The sequence below is a fragment of the Pseudophryne corroboree genome, chromosome 2 (assembly GCF_028390025.1).
Source record: "Pseudophryne corroboree isolate aPseCor3 chromosome 2, aPseCor3.hap2, whole genome shotgun sequence".
Lineage (NCBI taxonomy): Eukaryota > Metazoa > Chordata > Amphibia > Anura > Myobatrachidae > Pseudophryne > Pseudophryne corroboree.
In genome coordinates, this window is record NC_086445.1 from 459,992,682 (window position 1) to 460,019,417 (window position 26,736).

Genomic DNA, 26,736 nt, shown 5'->3' on the forward strand with positions numbered 1-26,736 from the left:
CGGTGTGGAATTATTTAAACAGAAATGCGGACAACAGGTGTCAAACCGTGTGTTGCCTTTGTCACGCTGTAATAAGTAGGGGTAAGGACGTTAACCACCTAGGAACATCCTCCCTTAAACACCACCTGAAGTGCATTCATCAGAAGTCATTGACAGGTTCAAAAACTTTGGGTGACAGCGGAAGCAGTCCACTGACAACTAAATCCCTTCTTCCTCTTGTACCCAAGCTCCTGCAAACCACACCACCAACTCCCTCAGTGTCAATTTCCCTCTTAGGAACGCCAATAGTCCTGCAGGCCATGTCACTGGCAAGTCTGATGAGTAATCTCCTGACTGGGATTTCCCTGATGGATCCTTGAGTGTAACGCCTACTGCTGCTGGCGCTGCTGTTGTTGCTGCTGGGAGTCGATCGTCATCCCAGAGGGGAAGTCGGAAGACCACTTGTACTACTTCCAGTAAGCAATTGACTGTCCAACAGTCCTTTGCGAGGAAGATGAAATATCACAGCAGTCATCCTGTTGCAAAGCCGATAACTCAGGCCTTGGCAGCTGTGTTGGTGTTAGACGTGCATCCGGTATCCGCCGTTAGTTCACAGGCAATTAGAGAATTTCTTGAGGTAGTGTGTCCCCAGTACCAAATACCATCTAGGTTCCACTTCTCTAGGCAGGCGATACCGAGAATGTACACAGACGTCAGAAAAAGACTTACCAGTGTCCTAAAAAATGCAGTTGTAACTAGTGTCCACTTAACCACGGACATGTGGACAAGTGGAGCAGGGCAGACTCAGGACTATATGACTGTGACAGCCTACTGAGTATATGCATTGCCTCCCGCAGCAAGAACAGCAGCGGCGGCACCAGTAGCAGCATCTCGCAAATGCCAACTCGTTCCTAGGCAGGCTACGCTTTGTATCACCACTTTCCATAAGAGGCACACAGCTGACAACCTCTTGCAGAAACTGAGGAACATCATCGCAGATTGGCTTACCCCAATTGGACTCTCCTGGGAATTTGTGACATCGGATAACGCCACTAATATTGTGCATGCATTACAATTGGGCAAATTCCAGCACGTCCCATGTTTTGCACATACATTGAATTTGGTGGTGCAGAATTATTTAAAAAATGACAGGGGCATGCAAGAGATGCTATCGGTGGCCAGAAGAATTGCGGGCCACTTTCGGCATTCAGCCACCGCATGCCGAAGACTGTAGCACCACCAAACACTCCTGAACCTGCCCCGCCATCAGCTGAAGCAAGAGGTGGTAACGAGGTGGAATTCAACCCTCTATATGCTTCAGAGGATGGAGGAGCAGCAAAAGACCATTCAAGCCTATACATCTGCCTACGATATAGGCAAAGGAGGGGGAAAGCACCTGACTCAGGCGCAGTGGAGAATGATTTCTACGTTGTGCAAGGTTCTGCAACCCTTTGAATTTGCCACACGTGAAGTCAGTTCAGACACTGCCAGCCTGAGTCAGGTCATTCCCCTCATCAGGCTTTTGCAGAAGCAGCTGGAGAGATTGAAGGAGGAGCTAAAACGGAGCGATTCCGCTAGGCATGTGGGACTTGTGGATGGAGCCCTTCATTCGCTTAACCAGGATTCACGGGTGGTCAATCTGTTGAAATCAGAGCACTACATTTTGGCCACCGTGCTCGATCCTAGGTTTAAAGCCTACGTTGTATCTCTCTTTCCGGAAGACACAAGTCTGCAGATGTTCAAAGACCTGCTGGTGAGACACTTGTCATGTCAAGCGGAATGTGACCCGCCAACAGCTCCTCCTTCATTTTCTCCCGCCACTGAAGCTACCAGGAAAAGGATCTGATTTCCTGGCGGTGATGCAGGGCAGTCAGGAGCAAGTGCTGACATCTGGTCCGGACTGAAGGACCTGCCAACGATTACTGACATGTCGTCTGCTGTCACTGCATATGATTCTGTCACCATTGAAAGAATGGTGGAGGATTATATGAGTGACAGCATCCAAGTAGGCACGTCAGACAGTCCGTACGTATACTGGCAGGAAAAAGAGGCAATTTGGAGGCCCTTGCACAAACTGGCTTTATTTTACCTAAGTTGCCCCCCCTCCAGTGTGTACTCCGAAAGAGTGTTTAGTGCAGCCGGTAACCTTGTCAGCGATCGGCGTACAAGGTTACTTCCACAAAATGTGGAGAAGATGATGTTCATCAAAATGAATTATAATCATTTCCTCCGTGGAGACACTCACCAGCAATTGCCTCCAGAAAGTACACAGGGACCTGAGATGGTGGATTCCAGTGGGGACAAATGAATACTCTGTGAGGAGGGGGATGTACACAGTGAAAAGGGTGATGAATTGGAGGAAGAGGAGGAGGTGGACATCTTGCCTCTGTAGAGCCAGTTTGTGCAAGGAGAGATTGATTGCTTCTTTTTTGGTGGGGGCCCAAACCAACCAGTCATTTCAGCCACAGTCGTGTGGCAGACCCTGTTGCTGAAATGATGGGTTTGTTAAAGTGTGCATTTCCTGTTTATAAAACATAAGGGTGGGTGGGAGGGCCCAAGGACAATTCCATCTTGCACCTCTTTCTTTTTATTTATCTTTGCATCATGTGATGTTTGGGGCTAATTTTTTTAAGTGCCATCCTGTCTGACACTGCAGTGCCACTCCTAGATGGGCCAGGTGTTTGTGCCAGCCACTTGGGTCGCTTAGCTTAGTCATCCAGTGACCTTGGTGCAAATTTTAGGAATAAAAATAATATTGTGAGGTGTTTAGAATAGACTGGAAATGAGTGGAAATTGTGGTTATTGAGGTTAATAATACTATGGGATCAAAATTACCCTCAAATTTGTATATAGAAAATCTGTTTTGTATTATATTTTCTTATTGAGAACTGGCAGGCAACAATCCCAGTATATGTACCCATGCAAATAATGATTAACTGCAGAATTACCACCAGTTAAATGTAAGCAGCAAATAAAACTCAGTCATAGCCTTAGGAAAAACATATAGAACTAGAAAGACGAGGACTATTATTTGATCACACTATCTTCACACAATGGGGCAAATTGCCCAAGCCCTATAATGCATCATATAAAACCAGGTAAAACATACATTACTAAGCTGGGACTATATATATATTTTTTGTGCCTTCTCCCCCACAATATAGCAGTTTAGATAAACTGCTCCTTGTCCTCAATGCAGCACATTTTGCACTGATGGCCGAGAAGGCGGTGGTATGGGAGTTATTCTCCCTTGCATGCTTTACTCTCTTTACCCACCCTCTCTTTATATCCCTTTAAGGTTCACTCTATATATTTCTTCCACTACACCCACCTTCATGTTTTGGTGTACCACCACCTGGCTACTCTACCCAACTTTGCCACCTGCCTCTATCACGTCCTCTCCTTCAACCTTCCTACTGATATCATTGCTGATTTCAATATCACACTCAACAAGCCTATAGATGCTGCTTCTAAGCTGATTTCCCTCACCTCCTCATTATACCGCACCATGATGACCTCCTCCATTGTTTATTGTACTGAACATTCAACATATAAGCAAACAAGAGTCTGTGGTTTGCAACCAGAAAGTAATGCAAAAGGTTCAAGAGTGTAGCCAGTGAAACAAGAGCAGGAGTGGAAGTGAGACCTGCCAAAGGTCAAGTCCAAGAATTCAAATCAGCCAAGAGTCAAGAACCAGGAATATCTACAGTAGATTAGCATGTTTAGCATGTTAATCAAACTTTGAAGCTATTACTCTCCAGCCTTAAATACCCACAAACAGCAAGGAATTGGCTATGGCTAAGAAGTGGGCAGATAGTAGGGACATCATTGATGTTTTAGTATTACAGAGCAAGAACTAGGGAAGCCAATCCCGGGCCATTTTTTCAATCCCGGGTATCGGGATTGAAAAATGGCCAATCCCGGGATTGGCTTTTTCCTAGGTGGCCGCCCCCTCGCCCCACCCCGCCCCGCACTTAACTCACCATATACTGGGCGGGCGGGCGGGAGGGGAACATCTTCTGAACGCTGCTGGTGGCTCCTTCCAGCAGCTGACCTCTCATGCTGCGCTGGGGACCCGGAAGCAGGAAGCCGGGCAGCGTTTGAGCATCCTGTGGACGCTCAACGCTGATCCCTCAATACCCGGGATTGGAGCTTCCAATCCCGGGATTGAATCCCGGCCATTTTTGGGCCTAAATCCCGGGATCCCGCCGATCCCGATCCCGGGATTGGCCACCATAGCAAGAACTTAACTGAAGTGGAGCTGCTGTGGATCAACTGAAAAAGCTGCAGGTCAGGAGTTTACAAACCCACCAGAATTATGGGGTCTGTTTACTAAGCCTTGGATGGAGATAAAGTGCACAGAGATAAAGTACCAGCCAATCAACTCCTAACTGTCATTTTTCAAACCCAGCCTGTGACATGGCAGTTAGGAGCTGATTGGATGGTACTTTCTCTGTGTGCACTTTATCTCCATCCAAGGCTTAGTAAATAGATCCCTAAATCCTGTGGAGCATAGCAGCACTTACTATTGTGACGATGTGACAGGACTTTCCATTCAACTATCACCTCACCTCCTCCTAAAGTCTTTCAAAAACATTGCTGCCCTTAACTCCACCCTTTCCTCCTCTTCACTGGACACACTCCTCTGTCACATTTCCACCCTCTTGCCATGATTTTATGGTTACACCTTTGTACAGTTATGTGAACACTTTGTGGTGCCTCATAAATAAAAATAAACTATTTTAATTGGTCTTCATGTTACTCAGGGCTGTTTCTCTTTATTAGCAGGTTAGAAAAGACACACCTGTGCATGGTTTCTATAGCAACCATCTTCTTTTATCTTCCTTTACTGCTCATCACTTAAAGCCATCAAATGCAACTAACTTTTGTTTTCTATTGAAATATAATTCTTTATTGAAAGCACATCCTGATTTACTTGCACACTTAATGCTTATTGATGTGATAGTGGGTCAAATCCTCATTCATGGTCTCTCTTGAGGAGTAGCAGTTGTTGAACATAGAAAACTGACAGCCATACCATGATTTAAAAGAACTCAAGGGAAGTCATTACAGCTACTGAAATAGTGTAAGTCATTTTTTCTTAATGCCAGTCCACTCCCAGCAGCTTACGATTTTTGGATTTCTCTTTGTGTAAACAGGTAAAAATAATTACTGACCCAGCCAAGTAGAGTAAATTCAACTGTGCATGATTAAAGTAATCCTGAAATTGTGAGCTGTTGAGGACTGGAGTAAAGAAACACTGGTGTAAGTAATCATTACTTTACCTTAGAAATGTTATGCTTTGTTGAAGTACAGTACATAAAGTAAAACAAGTGCACAGCTACCCACAGTGAAACTGAAAATATGACTTGAGTTGTTTAATATATTAATGAGGGTTGAACCCTGTAACTCCACAAACATTGAGGTATCATACAGTAAAGTACAGTTGTTGTTAATAAAGTTTAAAATAAATGGGCAAGTAATGTGTGCAGGAACTTGATTTAAGCTGGGTACACACAGGATGACCTCCCCTAGTTAGCAATCAGTGCTATATCGCTGATTGCTAATTAGGGGAGATCGCCAGTGCATACACACTGAACGATATCAATGAAACAATATTGTTCAGTGACATCATCCCCCGCACTCGCTGAACATGCAGCTCAATGAAGATAATGCCTGAATGAGAACAACCCGTGGGTCCGCACATCGTTCATCGTTCAGGCATACACACTAGGCCATATGAACAATAGATCTGTTAAAAAAGATTGTTATCGTATACATAGTCTAGAGTGTCACCCAGTGTGTATGATGCTTTAGAAATATTGAACGTGCTAAACAAATTACTATACAGCGCTGCATGCTAGTTTTTTTTTTTTTTTTTACAGTGTATAAATGGCTACTGGAGTTTAATTATTTACAGTAGCACTAAGAGGTTATGTAAACCGGAATGTAGTCACCAACCCGACGGTCAGGATCTCGGCGGTCAGCATACCAATGCCGGGATCCCGGCCGCCAGACTGCTGGCAGGGGGCCGAGGATTATTCCAACTCGTGGGTGTCCAGCGCAGTGAGCCACCGAGCCCGCAAGGGGCATTGTTGCACTCGCCCCCATGCCGGTATTCTTGCAGCCGGGTTCCCAGCGTCAGTATGCTGATTGCCGGGATCCCGGTCGCCGGTCACCCATAACCAATGGTGTAAAACATGTAAAACAATCCAGCAGTTAATTTGTATTATATAATATTATGCTCCTTTCTTCAGAAAAATGTACCCATTTTTGCAAAAGTTTAGTTCTTCTGATGGGAGGAGTTAGATACTGTAGATCTACGTGTTTTTAAATAAAAGCATTGTGTGCATGTAAATGTACTGTCCCTTGCGTTGCACTCATGTGCAATTGTGGGATTTTATTTTACAGGACTTGATATTTAAATCAGATTAAAAGGAGAATCAAACAACAGAAAGCAAATGTTACCATTTTGTGGGATGCACATTGAACTGTGCATCAGACTGGTAAAGTTTATGTGCAAAATGTGTCATCTGCTTTTGCTCTGACCCAGCCATTTCCTCTTAAGAAATGGGTTGGTTGTATCCAGGTTTTCATGTCTGAATGCATGCTGGTGCATGAATGTGCCTGAAATACTCTGCAACGCTTTCCCCCTACTCTCTACTACTTCCAGATGATGCTCAGAGGCCCAGGGATTGGCTATTGTCTTTTTTTTTTTTTTTTTTGGGGGGGGAGGGGTGGAGGTAGGGGGATGTCCATGTATTTTACAAAATATATGTTTATATCCTTTTATATAAAATGAAGCATGCATAGATCATAGTGATCTGTGCATTGCTTCACAGAAACTCACCTGCCACAGACAAGTCTTATGTTTGAGCGGGTTTTTCATCGGTTTTCAAAACCCCTGCTTGATGAATCAGGGGTTTCAGTTGTGATAAAGCTAAATATTTATCTTATATAATACCCTTTATGAGGTCTAAGAACACTGTACGCTATCTACGTATGAAGTACCGTAAGGGTACGCACGTTGCGTAACAATCGCTTAGCCGTAGTCGAGACGCTCAAGCGTCACGTTCGCTCACGGCCAAGAGATCACAGGCAGGCACGCTATTGGCTGCCGACTAACTTAATGATTCGCTATAGCGTAGCGGACGCTCGGGACCACGAGGAGATCATCAGCGGCGCTGACGCTCACAATGTTAAACCTTTTAATCTAAACCTTAAACAATGTAATATGCTGTAAAACCTTAGTGTAGAGATAGGGTGTAGATGCAACACAGTGTAACCTTATTAACTCAAAAGCTGTTTGAGCGTCACCGACGCTCTGAGAGTACTTAACACTATAAGAAATACACAGATACCTTGGCTTAGGGTCCAACGCCTAATATATATATATATTATGAATGATATACTTGCAAAAGAATTAATACAAATACAAATCATACACTACAATATAACATAGACTACCTAACCAGATAACTACACAGGAAATACAATACAATTACTATTTAAGGGAAAATAAGAGAGAAAAAGGAGAAGAGAGAGAGAGAGAGAAATTGGCCCACAATAACAAGAAGATCAATATAGTTGCGGAGAAAAACTTACGCACAAAGGAAACGATCGCATGCGCCTCTGGACATCCAGCTCCCGATTTTCAGCAATGATAACCGTTGAAGAGTGAGAGCTGGATGTGATCGGCCTTTCTATTTATGCCCCACACACAATGCAATTCAATGGTCCCTACAATCTCATTGTTCATTGGACACAGGAATTCCTCCTCGCATTATAACAAAAGGTCATAGGTTGATTCATACAGGTGGGCCGTGACTATTTCCAACAGCTCAGGTGGGAGGGAAACTGGGTTTCCCGCCGCATGGATAAGTAAGTGCAAATACAGTAAATGTTCATAAACTTCTTATGTCCATAACTATTCGCACGAGCGATTAATCTGCTTCAAACCAACACCGGAATATTGCTAATTAAATACTCTTCCGATGGGTACTAAACACCACTGTATTACTCCTGTCTGACCCTTCGTATCAAACAAAGAGGGATTTCTCTGTTCACGAACATTCTATATTAACCAAACTTTCAGAATCTATCAAAGGGACCATGATCTACAAAATACATTATATAGTGAAAATATGTAACGATTGAGTCGCACGCTACGATCACATAAACTCTACCGTAAATACGCATACCGTGCGCCTGCGGGTGCCCGCGACTGTGAGTATGCGCACGTACGGGAGAGCGTACGCATGCGCAGCACGGACCTGTGTGAGGTGCAAATATGGTAGTGTGCATAGAGATATTTTTCTGACTTTGACAGTCCACCCTTTGGCAGTCAACAATAACTGCCACCTTCTAAAACATTTCAAAAAGAGAAAAATATATGTCAGGGGTTAATACATTTACATGGTTGGGTAGGGGAGGAGAGGAGAAGGTAGGAAAAGGGTATGACCTAGTGAGATAGCAGAAGTATGTGTGTATGAATCCGTGCTTGGGGGTCATGTATCATCATGCCGTACGTGTTTTAAATCAAGCTTCGAGGTATTGCGAAGTATACATTTGAATTCCTTCTTATGCCGTGGTACGGGTCTGTGGATGGGCTGTCAAACTTTACCGAGCTCTTTTCGGCTTTGGTTGTAACAAAATGGGGGAGCACATTTTAGTTGATGATACATGAATGGGGGAGATATGTGATTGCTGATATCTGTGCCTGTATTCCCTATCGACTATGTGTGTCATTACCTGAGGGTTGTAGAAATGAAGAAAAGACATAATTACGGTAAATGCGGTGGTATTCTATGTCAGGTAAATGTACATTCGTCGATTGAGGTCTTGTTTGGTGTCTGTTGAATGCAGTCTTCTTTGTGCTTTTGCCCATAAGGTGCGAGCAAAAGCTGTCAATGTCCATAGATTTACAAAAGTGTTGGGCTAGCGTAATTTTAAAATTTCTAGGGAAACTGGGGATCCATGGCATAGTTCATCAAAAATCTGTGTATCAGGTTGTCAAAACTTCTTCTTTAATCCATCTGTTGTCTGTATATCGGCTCATCAAATTCCTCGTCCAAGTGGGTCTTTTTACCTTGGAGGAAACGGAAAAACAGGTGAAAGAAACGGACCGTAGAAATCGCATTTTCATCACATCATTGTTTCTACATTTGGGTCATAAATCAAGTCCATTGGAATTACAGTTTCCTCACTCCTTAAACTCATTACCCTAGTACGACGATTGCACCTCATTAAAGCCTGACCGCATCTAAATATCAAACCAATCGTTATGATAACACCTAAGATACATAGGAGAAACTTCCCAACATCCATTATGACTCCTTGAGCCCAGTCTCCTAAACCAGAGAACCAATTTCGCGGGTTCAACCATGACACCCAACCAGTCAGCTCATTACCTACAGCAGCAAGAGTGAGATTGTGTCTCCTGCGAAATTCCCACTTCAGTTGGAGAATATCGTCCATCTTTTGGTCTATGACCTCGACCGGGTCCTCGGTGCTATTCGTAATATATGTGCAACATTTCACGCCGTATTGTGTTGCCAGTGTGACACAATATCCGCCTGTCACTGCTGTGAGGTAATTAAGAACCATTCTATGCTGTACCAGTTCTGTTTTATAAGCCTGAAGTTCTCTTCCAGTATACCTAAACGTGTCATCATACATTTCAGTGATATTATCTAACAAATTGGCGAGCGCAGAAATGTATTTATAATTCAACACTCCTCTGGCGGTGAGAGTGATGTCTAACGCGATTAGAAACTGAATCCCGGTGGATTCATGGATCATGTCAGAGGCCGGATGCTCTGTTCTTTCTATCAGGTGCCGTTTAACTACGTGCTCGTAATGGGTGTGAGTATAAGGAGTTTGGGCAACACGGTGTATGTCTTTCATTTTGTCATGTGATACAGTCATTACTTCAGGCAGTACTTTTCCAATATAACACAATCCTTCAGAGTTTGGGGCAAGCCACTTATACGCCTTTCTCCCGCATATGAAATATGCATCATCGGGGAGAACATATGGGACGGAGTAGGACATAACCATATTACACACCTTCCATGTGAAATCTCCTAACCCTAATTCTTCCATCTGCTTAGTACACGTATCAGGTTGTACGATATGTGCACAGTATCCTGGTGATACCTCTCCAACTCTCGTAATCCTATTTCCTAAGGTATACCTATACCGGAAAGATTTTCCTCTACTGGCTATGTGGCGTATAAGCTCTGTATCTGTAGGCATTCTATCTGCTCTATGTGAAAAGGTCATGGTTTGATTACTCCATGACACTTCCCAATTTCCCGGCTTTCGGGGATTGGAGATGTTAAAACATAATAGGGACCTATCCACATGGTATTGGTGGAGCTTCAAACTAGGAGGGCTGGAGATATTAAACCTCCTGTCCACCGGTCTCCCACCACTTAACTCAAGTACCTCCCCTAACGTTAAAGGAAATGGTACTAGCCCTGACTTGCTATGACCTTGAGGTACTTGAGAGCATACCCAACAATCTGTTTTATTTAACACACTACCCACTAAGGAGTGATAGTCACTCAATGGATGCCGGTCCATATGGATATTAAAACTGGATTGGCATTTCTTTATGCACCCATCCTCAATGACATTGTTACAGAGCCGACAGATACAGTTTTCTTCAGCTAACAATCCTTCACAATTCCTTCTATGGTCAATGCTATCGGATCGTTTTCTGATACTCGCCTTTACTTGTTGGTTAAGTTGTTCTTGGAAAACTACGCCTCCATCTCTGTCATCAGAACCCATTCCAGAACCTCTCTCGACCTCCATGGTACTCTCGCCGGAACAGACTGCTCTGGTCAACATCATGGTCAACAGGAAAATCCGGATCACAGTCTCTTGGGGCAAGTCCATCTTGTAGGAGGAAACGGAGAAGAATGAGAAGGGGGAAAAAAAATTAATTTGAGGGAGAGGGGATGGGAAGTTGGAGAAAAACAATAAAAGGGAACAGGGGATCGACAACTGCTTTTGGTCTTGTGATTTTCAATGATCAGGTGCCGCCTCAGTCCTCCTGGAACAGACACTCCAGTGATACAACCTCTACCGTCTGTTCCTTATCACGGGGCCTCTCTGGATCAGCAACCTTTTTACAGTGGGACGAATGAACCCAAGTCTCTCTCTCAGCAACCTTCAATGCTGTAGTGCTAGTCAATAAGACCTGGTATGGTCCTTCCCATCTGTCAATAAGGCAACCTGAGCGTAGAAAATTCTGTATCATTACATAATCCCCAGGTTCAATGTCATGACAATTACTATCTGGTAAATCAGGAATCACTAACTTCAGATTATCATTTTGATTCCTTAACTGTTTACTCATGTTAATCAAGTATTTTACAGTCACTTCATTGTTACACTTCAAATCATCCTGAGGGTTAATCATAACATGCGGTTGTCGACCAAACAAGATTTCAAAGGGAGACAGATTAAGAGGGGACCTGGGAGTGGTTCTGATGCTGTACAGTACAATGGGTAAAGCTTCTGGCCATGTCAATCCTGTCTCTGCCATCACTTTACTCAGTTTATTTTTAATAGTGCTGTTCACTCTTTCCACTTTCGCACTCGCCTGTGGACGGTATGGAGTGTGCAGCTTGCTATCAATTCCCATCAATTTACACATTCCTTGAAAGACATCACCTGTAAAATGGGTACCCCTATCACTTTCGATTATTCTAGGGATACCATATCTACATAAAAATTCCTGCACAATTTTCTTAGCAGTAAACATAGCGGTATTTGTGGCCGCCGGAAATGCTTCGACCCAATTTGAAAAAACATCTATACAAATAAGTACATATTTCAAATTTCGACAAGGGGGTAATTGAATAAAGTCAATCTGTATTACCTGGAAAGGGCCGCCGGCAGGTGGGATGTGAGATGGTTCTGTAGGTATTGCCTTTCCGATGTTCTTTCTCAGACAGGTAAGGCATGACATTGCTCTTTTACTCGCATGAGATGAAAATCCTGGGGCACACCAATATGCTCTCACCAACTTGCACATCCCTTCCTTGCCCAGATGAGTCAGCCCGTGAGCTACCTCAGCTAAACATGGAAGGTATGCTCTGGGGGCCACTGGTTTACCGTGTCCATCCGTCCAGAGTCCTGAGGACTCCTGGCCATATCCTTTTGCCTTCCAGACTGCCCTTTCCTGTGTGGAACACAAATTTTGCATCTCACACAACTTCTGTGTGTTGATGGTATTAAATACCATCAGTTGTGTGGTGTCTGTCTGTCTGGGGGTAGCAGCTGCTAATTTAGCCGCTCCGTCTGCTCGGCTGTTACCAAGTGATACTGGGTCTTGGCTATATGTGTGTGCTTTACATTTGATAACAGCCACTCTGTCGGGTTCCTGTATCGCTGTTAGAAGCCTTTTTATGTGAGCTGCATGCGCTACCGGTGTACCAGCTGCCGTCATGAAATTTCTGAGGCGCCATAGGGCTCCGAAATCATGGACTACCCCGAATGCGTATCTAGAATCGGTGTAGATATTGGCTGATTTGCCCTTAGCCAATTCACATGCTCTGGTTAGGGCGACCAGTTCAGCAACCTGGGCTGAGTGAGGTGGGCCTAGCGGTTCCGCTTCTATGGTGCCTTGGTCATCTACGACTGCGTATCCAGTACACAAGTCTCCCGAGTCTGACTGTCTATGACAACTACCGTCCGTGTAGAACGTAAGTTCTACATCTTCCAGTGGGTTGTCACTGATGTCAGGCCTTGCGGTAAAATTTTGGGTCAAATATTCCATACAATCATGTGTGTCTTCCTTTGTATTAAATTCTCCTTCCCCACCACTCTCATCCTCCACCCTTTGTGCCTGTCCAGGCACACCTGGGAGATATGTTGCAGGATTTAATGCACTGCATCTCCTTATGGTGATGTTTACGGGGGCCATTAGTGCCAATTCCCATCTTGTAAACCGCGCTGATGAGACGTGTCTGGTTTGGGCAGAATTTAACAAGGCTGACACTGCATGTGGTGTATGAATTGTGAGGTTGTGACCTAGCACGACGTCTTCGCTTTTCGTTACTAGTAATGCTATCGCAGCAACGCTTCGCAAGCATGTGGGGAGGGATCGCGCTACCGTATCTAGCTGAGCGCTGTAGTATGCTACCGGCCTGCTGGCATCACCGTGCTTTTGGGTTAGTACGCCTGCCGCGCAACCAGCACTTTCTGTTCCGTATAGTTCAAAGGGTTTCCCATAGTCTGGCATACCCAATGCTGGTGCCTGCGTTAGGCACTGTTTAAGTCTCTCGAATGCTGTCTCAGACTCGTCTGTATGCGAAATCCGATCAGGTTTGTTTGAGGAGACCATCTCCTGCAAGGGTAACGCTAGAATGGAAAACCCTGGGATCCAGTTACGGCAATACCCACACATTCCTAAAAATGTTCTGATCTGTTGCTGGGTTTGTGGCAGAGTCATGTCTCTAATTGCTTGAATTCTATCAGCGGTCAGGTGTCTCAGTCCTTGTGTTAGACAGTGTCCCAAATATTTTACCTTAGTTTGGCATAATTGCAACTTGTCTTTGGAAACCTTGTGTCCTGTGTCTGAAAGATGAAACAGGAGCTGTTTCGTATCCTTCAGGGATGCTTCCAATGAATCAGAACACAGTAGTAGCTCATCCACGTACTGTATTAATACTGATCCACTCACTGGTTGGAAAGACTGTAAACAATCATGCAAAGCCTGAGAAAATATACTTGGGCTATCTATGAATCCTTGTGGTAATCGAGTCCATGTGTATTGGACTCCTCTGTATGTAAATGCAAACAAATATTGACTGTCAGGGTGCAGAGGTACCGAAAAGAAAGCGGAGCAGAGGTCAATAACAGTGAAAAATTTCGCAGTGGGAGGGATTTGCATTAGGATGACAGCTGGATTTGGCACTACGGGGAACTGACTCTCAACTATTTTGTTAATCCCCCTTAGATCCTGCACTAGCCGGTAACCCCTCCCCCCACTCTTTTTAACAGGGAAGATGGGACTATTGGCAGTGCTGGACGTTCTTACCAGAATGCCCTGTTGTAGCAAGCGCTCTATTACGGGATACACTCCTAACTCCACCTCTGGCTTCAGAGGGTACTGTGGGATTTTTGGAGCTATCCTACCATCTTTTACTTGTACAACTACCGGAGCTACGTTTGCCATTAATCCAGTGTCCTGTCCATCTTTAGTCTAAAGTGACTCTGGTATCTGAGATGTCATTTCTTCTACTTGGGAGGGAGTCCTATTTGTCATAATGGTATGTGACATTAATTTTGATGGGGAGTCTAACATGTCTCGTACTTCCTGAGCGTGATTCTCAGGTATGTCCAAGAATACACCTTCAGGAGTACAATAAATGACGCACCCCATTTTACACAGTAAGTCTCTTCCCAGGAGATTAGTCGGTGCCGATGCAGCCAGCAAAAAGGAATGCTTGGTATGTAAAGGCCCTACTGTAATCTCGGCTGGTTTGCTAACAGGGTAGTGCTGGACTACTCCCGTTACCCCTATGGCTGGAATTGTCTTACCAGTGGTTCTCATGCCCACTGTCGAATTTATCACTGATTTGGCCGCCCCTGTGTCTACAAGAAAGTTTAATGATTTACCAGCTACATTGATTGCAATTTCTGGTTCACTTCCAAGGCTTGCAATCAATTTTACTGGCTGCAGATTACAGGTATGGCCACACCCCTATTGGGTATGGTGACCTCCCTGAATCCCGCTGGCAGCAACTACTTGTGATGGAGTTAATTGGGAGCTACCAGAGGCTTGCCAGTCTCTGTTCGGGGGGTATCTTTTTGTTTCCCCTGCATGTGGCTCATAACTCCGTTTCTGCGGACCCTGATCCCAATGTCGTGTGTCGTGTCGTTGTCTAGGGGGTTGGTATGAGTTTCGTGAATTCTTCACTCTACAATCTCGTGCCATGTGTCCCTGTTTATGACAAGAATAACAAGTAACCACATTTGACTTACCCACAGGGTTTGGTGATATAAACAAAGGCTGCCTTGTGGTCAGGGCCTGTATACTTACTGCCATTAACTTATCACCTTGTTGTTCCCTGTGTCTGGTGATGTTCCTATCGTGATCAATAGCAGCCTCTCTCAAAGTAGCCACAGACAGACCTCGCCAACATGGTTGTGTGGTCTGTACCCTAGTCTTTAATGATTCTTTTAAACCATCCATCAGTACCGATACTGCTACTTCTCGATGGTTTATGTTTGTTTTAATGTCCTCTATGCCTGTGTATTTTGCCATTTCTGATAATGCTCTGTGAAAGTACTCTGCAGCTGTTTCTGACTCCTTCTGTTTAATGGAGAATATTTTGTTCCATTTAACTACGGCTGGGAAATACTCCTTTAACTGTAAACTTATTCTTTTTACATTGTCTTTGTTGTACACTTCTGTAAGAGGTACATCCTGATCTAATCCACAGTCAGCTAAAAATTGAGCTGCGTCGACATTGGAGGGTAAACATGCTCTCAGCAATATCTGCCAGTCTTTGTTGTTGGGCTCTACAGTGTTACCTAGGTCTCTGATGTATTTTTGGCTGGCAACTAAGTCTTTTCTAGGGTCAGGGAATTCCGACACTATGGTCCTTAATTCCATTCGGGAAAATGGGCTGTACATGGCAATGTTCCTAACAGGAGTGACTCCTGAAGTGTCTGTTTTCCCATTTGGAACTACTATTACCTTAACAGGATTAACTCTAACAACCTCATTCTGTGTAGATTCTACAGGCTGTGGTGAAATAGTTTCAGCATAGTGTATGGTGCCGTACTTACCCGTTGATACGACCTCACCTATCCCTCCGCTAGGGGCCTTTGTTACTAATCTCGGGGGTGGAGCTGTGCCTACTGTGGTCTCTGCTATGGTGGCTGCTAGAGAGAGCGCTGAAATTGTTGCCGATTCGTCCTCTTGATCACACTCCTGAGGAAAGTTCAAAACAGGGTACAACTTGCACGGGTTAATACTTGCATTGGTTAATTGGTTAACATTATCTTTAACATTTACACAGTTGCTAAGTGTTTGTTTGTTACACCTTAGTGCGTCATTCTCCGCAACCAATTTTTCTCCCGATATATATGGTGGCGGTGGGGCCGTGGCTATCAGTTTTCTGATCGAGCCAGATCCCGCCGCCTGAGCCAATCCTCTCTGTATGTCACCCTCCTGTTGCCACAACTGTAAATAATCATAATGCTTGATTCGTCTCTTTGCTGATTTAATGAGACATATCCTTCTCCTTAAATTCGTTAACACTTCTGTGCTGAAGCTACCTACTCTTGGGAATTTCTCCCCGTCATGTACCGTCATTCTCTCCCATTCATCACATAAAGCTTCTGTGTGACTTCCGTATTTCTCACACATTACGTATCTTGCCGACCCGACTGGTCGGTTCACTGAATCAACCCGAACCGAGGTTGATCGCCCCCTACCTGAACAAGTGGCCCCCATAGTTCGAAGGTGTTGCTTTATTCAGCCAACCCTTACGCAAACCAAAATGTTCAAAATATGCTGAAGGTGGCGGTTTACCGAGTACCCCACTCACTCGCCCACGCCGACCAATACGACCTGATCACACCGATATGGTGCTGGCGTACTCGACCCAGGGCCCCTGCGACCTGAACCTCTATTTACTGGAACCTGTGAGGGTGATCCGAAGAACACTTACTCTTTCCAGTAACTATTGGTTGTTGGATAGTTCCTGAGTGAGCAGCGAACCTCCCTTAAAATAAAAAAAAATTACACAAATCACGTTAGAATGTACAAATAGCGTTTATGACCTTCGTACACAAATAGTACCGGTCAGGTTTACTAATGTACACAATTACGTGCGGTACAATCGTTCAGCACATAAGCAACTAATCTTATGTACGGAGCGACCAGTGGAATCGAAAATTACGGCTGCGAATTCCTTCAGCCAGAGCTTGTATGGCCTATATGGGTGTTGCACCAACCCTTTTAGGTGTTGTGCCTGTGGACTGTATAGCGGACTTCCTTGTCTGCTGTACCTAAACCTGCTGGTCTGCTATGACCTCCTGGTCTGTTACAGTATGACCTCCAGGTCTGCTACACTCTAATGCTCAAATTGTATGTTTTAACCAGGGATGCCTCCCTAGCCACCATGTACGTCACTTACACGCATGTACCTCACGAGAACTCGACTTTTCTTGTGGTTCAACCTCAAAAATTGTAAAAACAAACACTCACTCACCACATATACACTTTTGTTTCTATTTCTATTTCTGCGCAGAAATTTTCTTTAGACCAGATGTGTTACTAATTAGGAGAAGGATCTGTTAATTTAAATTTCGAATGTTAAAATAGATTTGCGCGATTTATCGCCTTGCGTTATTTACCGCGTTGCGCTATTTATCGCGTTGAGAAGAGAAAAAAAAAAACGTGTGATTTGAGTTACGTGGGCGTACCCGGACGCTCCGCTGCGTGATATACGCTGCGTGCGTCGGCCTTTGGTTTGCGTACGCAAGTCTCAGTCCTTTGTTAGAGACACGTGTACGCAAAATAAAGATCCACCGTAACACAATTTATACGTTTATCAATGTAGATGATCCTTGATCATCTACCGCGCACCACACTGACTTCGCCTTATCTTTCAGGCAGAGCTGTGTGTTTGTCTATACTTTAACTATATTACCTTTACTTTTACACTATGAAATAGCGGCAAATCTCTCTTAGCACGTTTATCAACTATACAATGGCAAACAGGAGAGTGATATACGAAAATACACGAATGAAATGAAAAGAAATGCAGATATGCGTGCGTGTGTACGCAAGACAGAAATAAACAGTTTTAAAAGGACACTATCGTTTTGTTCTTACCTCCGGTTCCTGGATTCCTTCAGCACCCTTTACTAAGAGAAGCAGACGCTTATCCAAACAGCACTACGAGGAATATGATCTCTCCCGCCCTTTGCTGCTGGATAATGTCTGCTGAAATTACCTAGTGCAGATATGTGAAGGACAGGACGAGCCCGCAATTGATAAAGCTAAATATTTATCTTATATAATACCCTTTATGAGGTCTAAGAACACTGTACGCTATCTATGTATGAAGTACCGTAAGGGTACGCACGTTGCGTAACAATCGCTTAGCCATAGTCGAGACGCTCAAGCGTCACGTTCGCTCACGGCCAAGAGATCACAGGCAGGCACGCTATTGGCTGCCGACTAACTTAATGATTCGCTATAGTGTAGCGGACGCTCGGGATCACGAGGAGATCACCAGCGGCGCTGACGCTCACAATGTTAAACCTTTTAATCTAAACCTTAAACAATGTAATATGCTGTAAAACCTTAGTGTAGAGATAGGGTGTAGATGCAACACAGTGTAACCTTATTAACTCAAAAGCTGTTTGAGCGTCACCGACGCTCTGAGAGTACTTAACACTATAAGAAATACACAGATACCTTGGCTTAGGGTCCAACGCCTAATATATATATATATTATGAATGATATACTTGCAAAAGAATTAATACAAATACAAATCATACACTACAATATAACATAGACTACCTAACCAGATAACTACACAGGAAATACAATACAATTACTATTTAAGGGAAAATAAGAGAGAAAAAGGAGAAGAGAGAGAGAGAGAGAGAAATTGGCCCACAATAACAAGAAGATCAATATAGTTGCGGAGAAAAACTTACGCACAAAGGAAACGATCGCATGCGCCTCTGGACATCCAGCTCCTGATTTTCAGCAATGATAACCGTTGAAGAGTGAGAGCTGGATGTGATCGGCCTTTCTATTTATGCCCCACACACAATGCAATTCAATGGTCCCTACAATCTCATTGTTCATTGGACACAGGAATTCCTCCTCGCATTATAACAAAAGGTCATAGGTTGATTCATACAGGTGGGCCGTGACTATTTCCAACAGCTCAGGTGGGAGGGAAACTGGGTTTCCCGCCGCATGGATAAGTAAGTGCAAATACAGTAAATGTTCATAAACTTCTTATGTCCATAACTATTCGCACGAGCGATTAATCTGCTTCAAACCAACACCGGAATATTGCTAATTAAATACTCTTCCAATGGGTACTAAACACCACTGTATTACTCCTGTCTGACCCTTCGTATCAAACAAAGAGGGATTTCTCTGTTCACGAACATTCTATATTAACCAAACTTTCAGAATCTATCAAAGGGACCATGATCTACAAAATACATTATATAGTGAAAATATGTAACGATTGAGTCGCACGCTACGATCACATAAACTCTACCGTAAATACGCATACCGTGCGCTTGCGGGTGCCCGCGACTGTGAGTATGCGCACGTACGGGAGAGCGTACGCATGCGCAGCACGGACCTGTGTGAGGTGCAAATATGGTAGTGTGCATAGAGATATTTTTCTGACTTTGACAGTTGTATTCTAATCTTTCTATGGTCTAAAACATCAATGGTGCTTTGATATCCAATTCTGTTCTCTTCTATTCTAAAGTGTGCTTTCTCTGTGGTTTTGCGGCAGTTTTAATCTTAGTAAATTGGCAAATAGCGATACCACCAACAAAGTGTGCTTTCTCTGTGGTTTTGCGGCAGTTTTAATCTTAGTAAATTGGCAAATAGCGATACCACCAACAAGCCGCTGATGAACCACAGGGATTTAGAACTCACCGTTTATTACATTTTGACTGTAGTCTCATTTTATTACTGTTGTATTCCCAATTTTTAAGCAGAATATTCTGGTGTTATGTAAGTAAATATTAATTATATTAATACAGTATATAACAGCTGCTAATAAATTATGAAAATGTGATGCTGAGTTTAAAAGTATGCATTTTTTGATACTGTAATAAGAAATACATACAGTAACCTCACTAGATAGAAAATAATTCATGCTGCTGCAGCAAACAAACATTGTCAATCTCTTTATGACAGTAGAATCTGCACTAACTGTTATACAAGGCTCCATTTACACAAACAGTGAAGAAAAAAAGACTCTTTTGTGGGCGCACTCTTTACTTTTTAATAATACTGATATTATGTAAAATATTAATGAGAGATATAAATGTAAAATGTAACTTTAATTAACATCTTGGAGTAAAAGAATATACAGTGGTAACAATCCAATATATAATGAAATATTTTGCACAAGATTATATTAGTACTTGATAACACAACATATAATATGAACTAAATAAGTGTTCAATTAATAGCAAATAAATGCTGAAATTAGCAAAATGGGTCCCGATTGCTAAATATAATAAGAATGCCTTAGGAAATCGAAATAAATCCTTCTAATAATACTTAAGCTGCCAATGCAGATGGTATTGAAGGGAAGATATGCCTTTTTGCAGATGATACAAAGATATGCAACAGGGTAGACACACCGGGAGGGGTCAAACAAATGATTAATGACCTAGGTAGGCTTGAGAAATGGTCAAGAACGTGGCAACTACAGTTTAATGCTAAAAAATGCAAAATCATGCACTTGGGTCTCAAAAACCCAAAGGCTAAGTATAGTATCAAGGGTACTATAATGGAAACTACTGAGGAGGAAAGAGATTTAGGAGTCACTATTTCAAGTGACTTGAAGGCAGGAAAGCAATGCAACAAAGCAATGAAAAAGGCAAGTCAGATGCTTGGTTGCATAGGGAGAGGAATCAGTAGCAGGAAAAAAAGAAGTGATAATGCCACTGTATAGGTCATTGGTACGGCCCCATCTGGAATACTGTGTCCAGTTCTGGAGACCCTATCTCCAGAAGGATATAAATACGTTAGAGAGTGTACAAAGAAGGGCAACTAAAATGGTGCATGGCCTACAAAACTTACCCGGAAAGGCTAAAAGATCTTGTATAGTTTGGAGGAGAGAAGGGAAAGGGGGGACATGATAGAAACTTTCAAATATATCAAGGGTCTTAACAAAGTTCAGGAGGGAAACATTCTTCAAAGGAAAAGAAGTATTAGAACTCGAGGGCATACATTGAGACTGGAGGGGGGGAGGTTCAGGGGAAATTTAAGGAAAAATTACTTCACAGAAAGGGTAGTGGATAAGTGGAAAAGCCTCCCATCAGAGGTGGTAGAGGCTAAGACTGTAGGGCAATTTAAACATGCTTGGGACAGGCATATGAATATCCTTACAAAGAATTAAGGTTAAAAAAGGGTTGAGATTGCCTAAAGGATAAAATAAAAAAGGGGCAGACTAGATGGGCCAAGTGGTTCTTATCTGCCGTCAAATTCTATGTTTCTATGTTTCTATAATACAGGCTAGCCCTGTATCCGTGCAGAGCCGAAGTGTATTTTGAATAGTAATTTTCACACTATTAAACAGAAGACAGAGTAGTTGGAAATGAGATAGCAGTGTGATTCTGCTGTCAGTGTTAGACTCTGAGCGTGATGGACCGATATGAACTCTACAACACCGGGTATTCCTCAATGGTCGCCCACTAGAGTATTAACCCAGCCCGACACTGATTAGCTTCCAAGATCGGACGGCTTCGGGCGTTTCCAGTGTGGTATGATAGTAGAGGATGGCGAAAGCTCTGGAATCACTGATGAGAGTTCACTAAATAAATAGTAAGAAGAAAAGGTGGATCTGCTGCCAGTGTTAGACAGGGATGCACCCTGAATCAATGGTGAGAGTCCACGAAAAGAGGTAGGTATGAAAAGAGAGAAGAATAAAGTAGATGAATGTGCCAGAGAGATATATTAGTTCCCCACAGGAAGTTTCATTGTGATGTATGCATATCAACCGTTGAAAATATCTCACAAAAATTAAACAGCTAGAAATGCTGAATAAAAATCAACAGACTAGGTTGTGATGAGATTCTTCACACAAATGAAAAGGACATAGTATCAGGATCTGAAAAGTAACAATAATGTTTCCAGTGCTCAATAATTGAGCCCAGAAAAAGGAAAGAAAAATTATTAACAATGTTGCTGATACTCAATAGTTGAGCCCAGAAAAAGGAAAAAAAAAAATATTAACAATGTTGCTGATACTCAGTCTGAGAGACCATATGATCTGCTTATGTGTATATCTTAAAAGTCTTCCAATAGTCAAAATAGATCAATGGCTCAAAACATCCCATATGCAGGTATTTGTGGGATACTCAGTATCATCACATTTAATAACAATAGTAACCACTGGGAAAGAATAATATATTAGATAATACTAAAACAGTTGAATATGTCCTAACATGGGATAGTTAGATCGAACTTATATTATCACAGGGTTTTTTTGGAAACAAAAAATGGGGAGAAATGTATGTAAATTGCACTGCTGGGGGTAAATTAACAATTGCTCAGATATTACCCGCAGTGAATGTAAGATGTCCCAGGAAGTCAAAGGAGGGAAAGTCTCAGACGAAGATGACGGTCCTGATATGTGGTAATGGATCCCCGTATGGTGTGGCCACACTGCAGGACATGCGGCGCTGTATGGTGGACGTCCTCGTGTCGCAGACAGTCTCGGGAATGGTGATTGGGCACCCAAAATGAGCAGCGTGGTATAATGAAGGTCCACGTGCCGCAGAGAGTCTCAGGCACCTGATATGAAGCGGTGAGGCTCATGCAGGGCAGACTGGAAATAGGATAATCCCAGTGATGAAGTGGTGCAGCTCGGCAGAGCTGATACGAATGCAGGGCAGCGGGGCAGCGGCTGGTAACAGTTGATGTGCGGCACTCAGTAGCAAAAGGGACAGTCGGTAAACAAGCGGAAGACGCGCTTCACCCGTAACACGGGCTTGATCACTTCCATTTACTAATACTCCACTTGCCATGGAAAAAAAAATAAGAATTTACTTACCGATAATTCTATTTCTCGTAGTCCGTAGTGGATGCTGGGGACTCCGTAAGGACCATGGGGAATAGCGGCTCCGCAGGAGACTGGGCACAAAAGTAAAAGCTTTAGGACTACCTGGTGTGCACTGGCTCCTCCCCCTATGACCCTCCTCCAAGCCTCAGTTAGGATACTGTGCCCGGACGAGCGTACACAATAAGGAAGGATTTTGAATCCCGGGTAAGACTCATACCAGCCACACCAATCACACCATATAACTTGTGATCTAAACCCAGTTAACAGCATGATAACAGAGGAGCCTCTAGAAAAGATGGCTCACTACAGCAATAACCCGATTTTTTGGTAACAATAACTATGTACCAGTATTGCAGACAATCCGCACTTGGGATGGGCGCCCAGCATCCACTACGGACTACGAGAAATAGAATTATCGGTAAGTAAATTCTTATTTTCTCTAACGTCCTAAGTGGATGCTGGGGACTCCGTAAGGACCATGGGGATTATACCAAAGCTCCCAAACGGGCGGGAGAGTGCGGATGACTCTGCAGCACCAAATGAGAGAACTCCAGGTCCTCCTCAGCCAGGGTATCAAATTTGTAGAATTTTACAAACGTATTTGCTCCTGACCAAGTAGCTGCTCGGCAAAGTTGTAAAGCCGAGACCCCTCGGGCTGCTGCCCAAGATGAGCCCACCTTCCTTGTGGAATGGGCTTTTACAGATTTTGGCTGTGGCAGGCCTGCCACAGAATGTGCAAGCTGAATTGTACTACAAATCCAACGAGCAATAGTCTGCTTAGAAGCAGGAGCACCCAGCTTGTTGGGTGCATACAGAATAAACAACGAGTCAGATTTTCTGACTCCAGCCGTCCTGGAAACCTATATTTCCAGGGCCCTGACAACGTCTAGCAACTTGGAGTCCTCCAAGTCCCTAGTAGCCGCAGGCACCACAATAGGTTGATTCAGGTGAAACGCTGAAAACCACCTTAGGGAGAAACTGAGGACAAGTCCTCAATTCCGCCCTGTCCGAATGGAAAATCAGATGAGGGCTTTTACAGGATAAAGCTGCCAATTCTGACACGCACCTGGCCCAGGCCAGGGCCAACAGCATGACCACTTTCCATGTGAGATATTTTAACTCCACATATTTAAGTGGTTCAAACCAATGTGACTTTTGGAACCCAAAAACTACATTTAGATCCCGAGGTGCCACTGGAGGCACAAAAGGAGGCTGTATATACAGTACCCCTTTCACAAACGTCTGAACTTCAGGGACTGAAGCTAGTTCTTTTTGGAAGAAAATTGACAGGGCCGAAATTTGAACCTTAATGGACCCCCATTTCAGGCCCATAGACACTCCTGTTTGCAGGAAATGTAGGAATCGACCTAGTTGAAAATTCCTCCGTCGGGGCCTACTGGCCTCGCACCACGCAACATATTTTCGCCAAATGCGGTGATAATGTTTTGCGGTTATATCTTTCCTGGCTTTGATCAGGATAGGGATGACTTCATCCGGAATGCCTTTTTCCTTCAGGATCCCGCGTTCAACCGCCCTGCCGTTAAACGCAGCCGCGGTAACTCTTGGAACAGACAGGGTCCTTGCTGGAGCAGGTCCCTTCTTAGAGGTAGAGGCCACGGATCCTCCGTGAGCATCTCTTGAAGTTCCGGTTACCAAGTCCTTCTTGGCCATCCGGAGCCACGAATATAGTGCTTACTCCTCTCCATCTTATAATTCTCAGTACCTTGGTTATGAGAGGCAGAGGAGGGAACACATACACTGACTGGTACACCCACTGTGTTACCAGAGCGTCTACAGCTATTGCCTGAGGGTCCCTTGACCTGGCGCAATACTTGTCGAGTTTTATAAACATGTGGAAGACTTCTGGGTGAAGTCCCCACTCTCCCGGGTGGAGGTCGTGTCTGCTGAGGAAGTCTGCTTCCCAGTTGTCCACTCCCGGAATGAATACTGCTGACAGTGCTATCACATGATTTTCCGCCCAGCGAAGAATCCTTGCAGCTTCTGTCATTGCCCTTCTGCTTCTTGTGTCACCCTGTCTGTTTACGTGGGTGACTGCCGTGACGTTGTCCGAATGGATCAACTCCGGGTGACCTTGAAGCAGAGGTCTTGCTGAGCTTAGAGCATTGTAAATGGCCCTTAGCTTCAGGATATTTATGTGAAGTGATGTCTCCAGGCTTGACCATAAGCTCTGGAAATTCCTTCCCTGTGTGACTGCTCCCCAGCCTCGCAGGCTGGCATCCGTGGTCACCAGGACCCAGTCCTGAATGTGCGGCCCTCTAGAAGATGAGCACTCTGCAACCACCACAGGAGAGACACCCTTGTGCTTGGTGACAGGGTTATCCGCTGATGCATCTGAAGATGCGACCCAGACCATTTGTCCAGCAGGTCCCACTGGAAAGTTCTTGCGTGGAATCTGCCGCATGGGATTGCTTCATAGGAAGCCACCATTTTCCCCAGAACCATCTCATTGATGTACTGAGACTTGGCTCGGTTATAGGAGGTTCCCTACTAGCTCGGATAACTCCCTGACTTTTTCCTCCGGGAGAAACACCTTTTTCTGAACTGTGTCCAGGATCATCCCAAAGAACAGAAGACGAGTCGTCGGAATCAGCTGCGATTTTGGAATATTGAGAATCCAATCGTGCTGCCGCAACACTACCTGAGATAGTGCTACACCGACCTCCAACTGTTCCCTGGATCTTACCCTTATCAGGGAATCGTCCAAGTAAGGGATAACTAAAATTCCCTTCCTTCGAAGGAGTATCATCATTTCGGCCATTACCTTGGTAAAGACCCGGGGTGCCGTGGACCATCCATACGGCAGCGTCTGAAACTGATAGTGACAGTTCTGTACCATAAACCTGAGGTACCCTTGGTGAGAAGGGTAAATTGGGACATGAAGGTAAGCATCCTTGATGTCCCGAGACATCATGTAGACCTCTTCTTCCAGGTTCGCAATCACTGCTCTGAGTGACTCAATCTTGAATTTGAACCTCTGTATGTAAGTGTTCAAAGATTTTAGATTTAGAATCGGTCTCACCGAGCCGTCCGGCTTCGGTACCACAACAGTGTGGAATAATACCCCGTTCCCTGTTGCAGGAGGGGTACCTTGATTATCACCTGCTGGGAATACAGCTTGTGAATGGCTTCCAAAACTGTCTCCCCGTCAGAAGGAGACATCGGTAAAGCCGACTTTAGGAAACGGCGAGGGGGAGACGTCTCGAATTCCAATTTGTACCCCTGAGATATCACCTGAAGGATCCAGGGGTCTACTTGCGAGTGAGCCCACTGCGCGCTGAAATTCATTGAGACGGGCCCCCACCGTGTCTGATTCTGCTTGTAAAGCCCCAGCGTCATACTGAGGGCTTGGCAGAGGCGGGAGAGGGTTTCTGTTCCTGGGAACTGGCTGATTTCTGCAGCCTTTTTCCTCTCCCTCTGTCACGGGGCAGAAATGAGGAACCTTTTGCCCGCTTGCCCACGAAAAGACTGCGCCTGATAATACGGCGTCTTCTCATGTTGAGAGGCGACCTGGGGTACAAACGTGGATTTCCCAGCTGTTGTCGTGGCCACCAGGTCTGAAAGACCGACCCCAAATAACTCCTCCCTTAATAAGGCCATACTTCCAAATGCCGTTTGGAATCCGCATCACCTGACCACTGTCGTGTCCATAACCCTCTACTGGTAGAAATGGACAACGCACTTAGACTTGATGCCAGTCGGCAATATTCCGCTGTGCATCACGCATATATAGAAAAGCATCTTTTAAATGCTCTATAGGCAATAATATACTGTCCCTATCTAGGGTATCCATATTTTCAGTCAGGGAATCCGACCACGCCAACCCAGCACTGCACATCCAGGCTGAGGCGATTGCTGGTCGCAGTATAACACCAGTATGTGTGTAAATACCTTTTAGGATGCCCTCCTGCTTTCTATCAG

At 44.2% G+C, this 26,736-nt stretch overlaps 1 protein-coding gene and 1 pseudogene across 1 annotated transcript in view; one reads left to right on the plus strand and one right to left on the minus strand.

Annotated features, from left to right (window-relative positions):
- Positions 1-26,736, plus strand: part of GALNT17 (polypeptide N-acetylgalactosaminyltransferase 17) — a 673,198-nt gene that overhangs the window by 358,421 nt on the left and 288,041 nt on the right. The gene's annotated exons all lie outside the window — the stretch shown is intronic.
- On the minus strand, positions 21,392-21,510 carry LOC135052159 (5S ribosomal RNA; annotated as a pseudogene).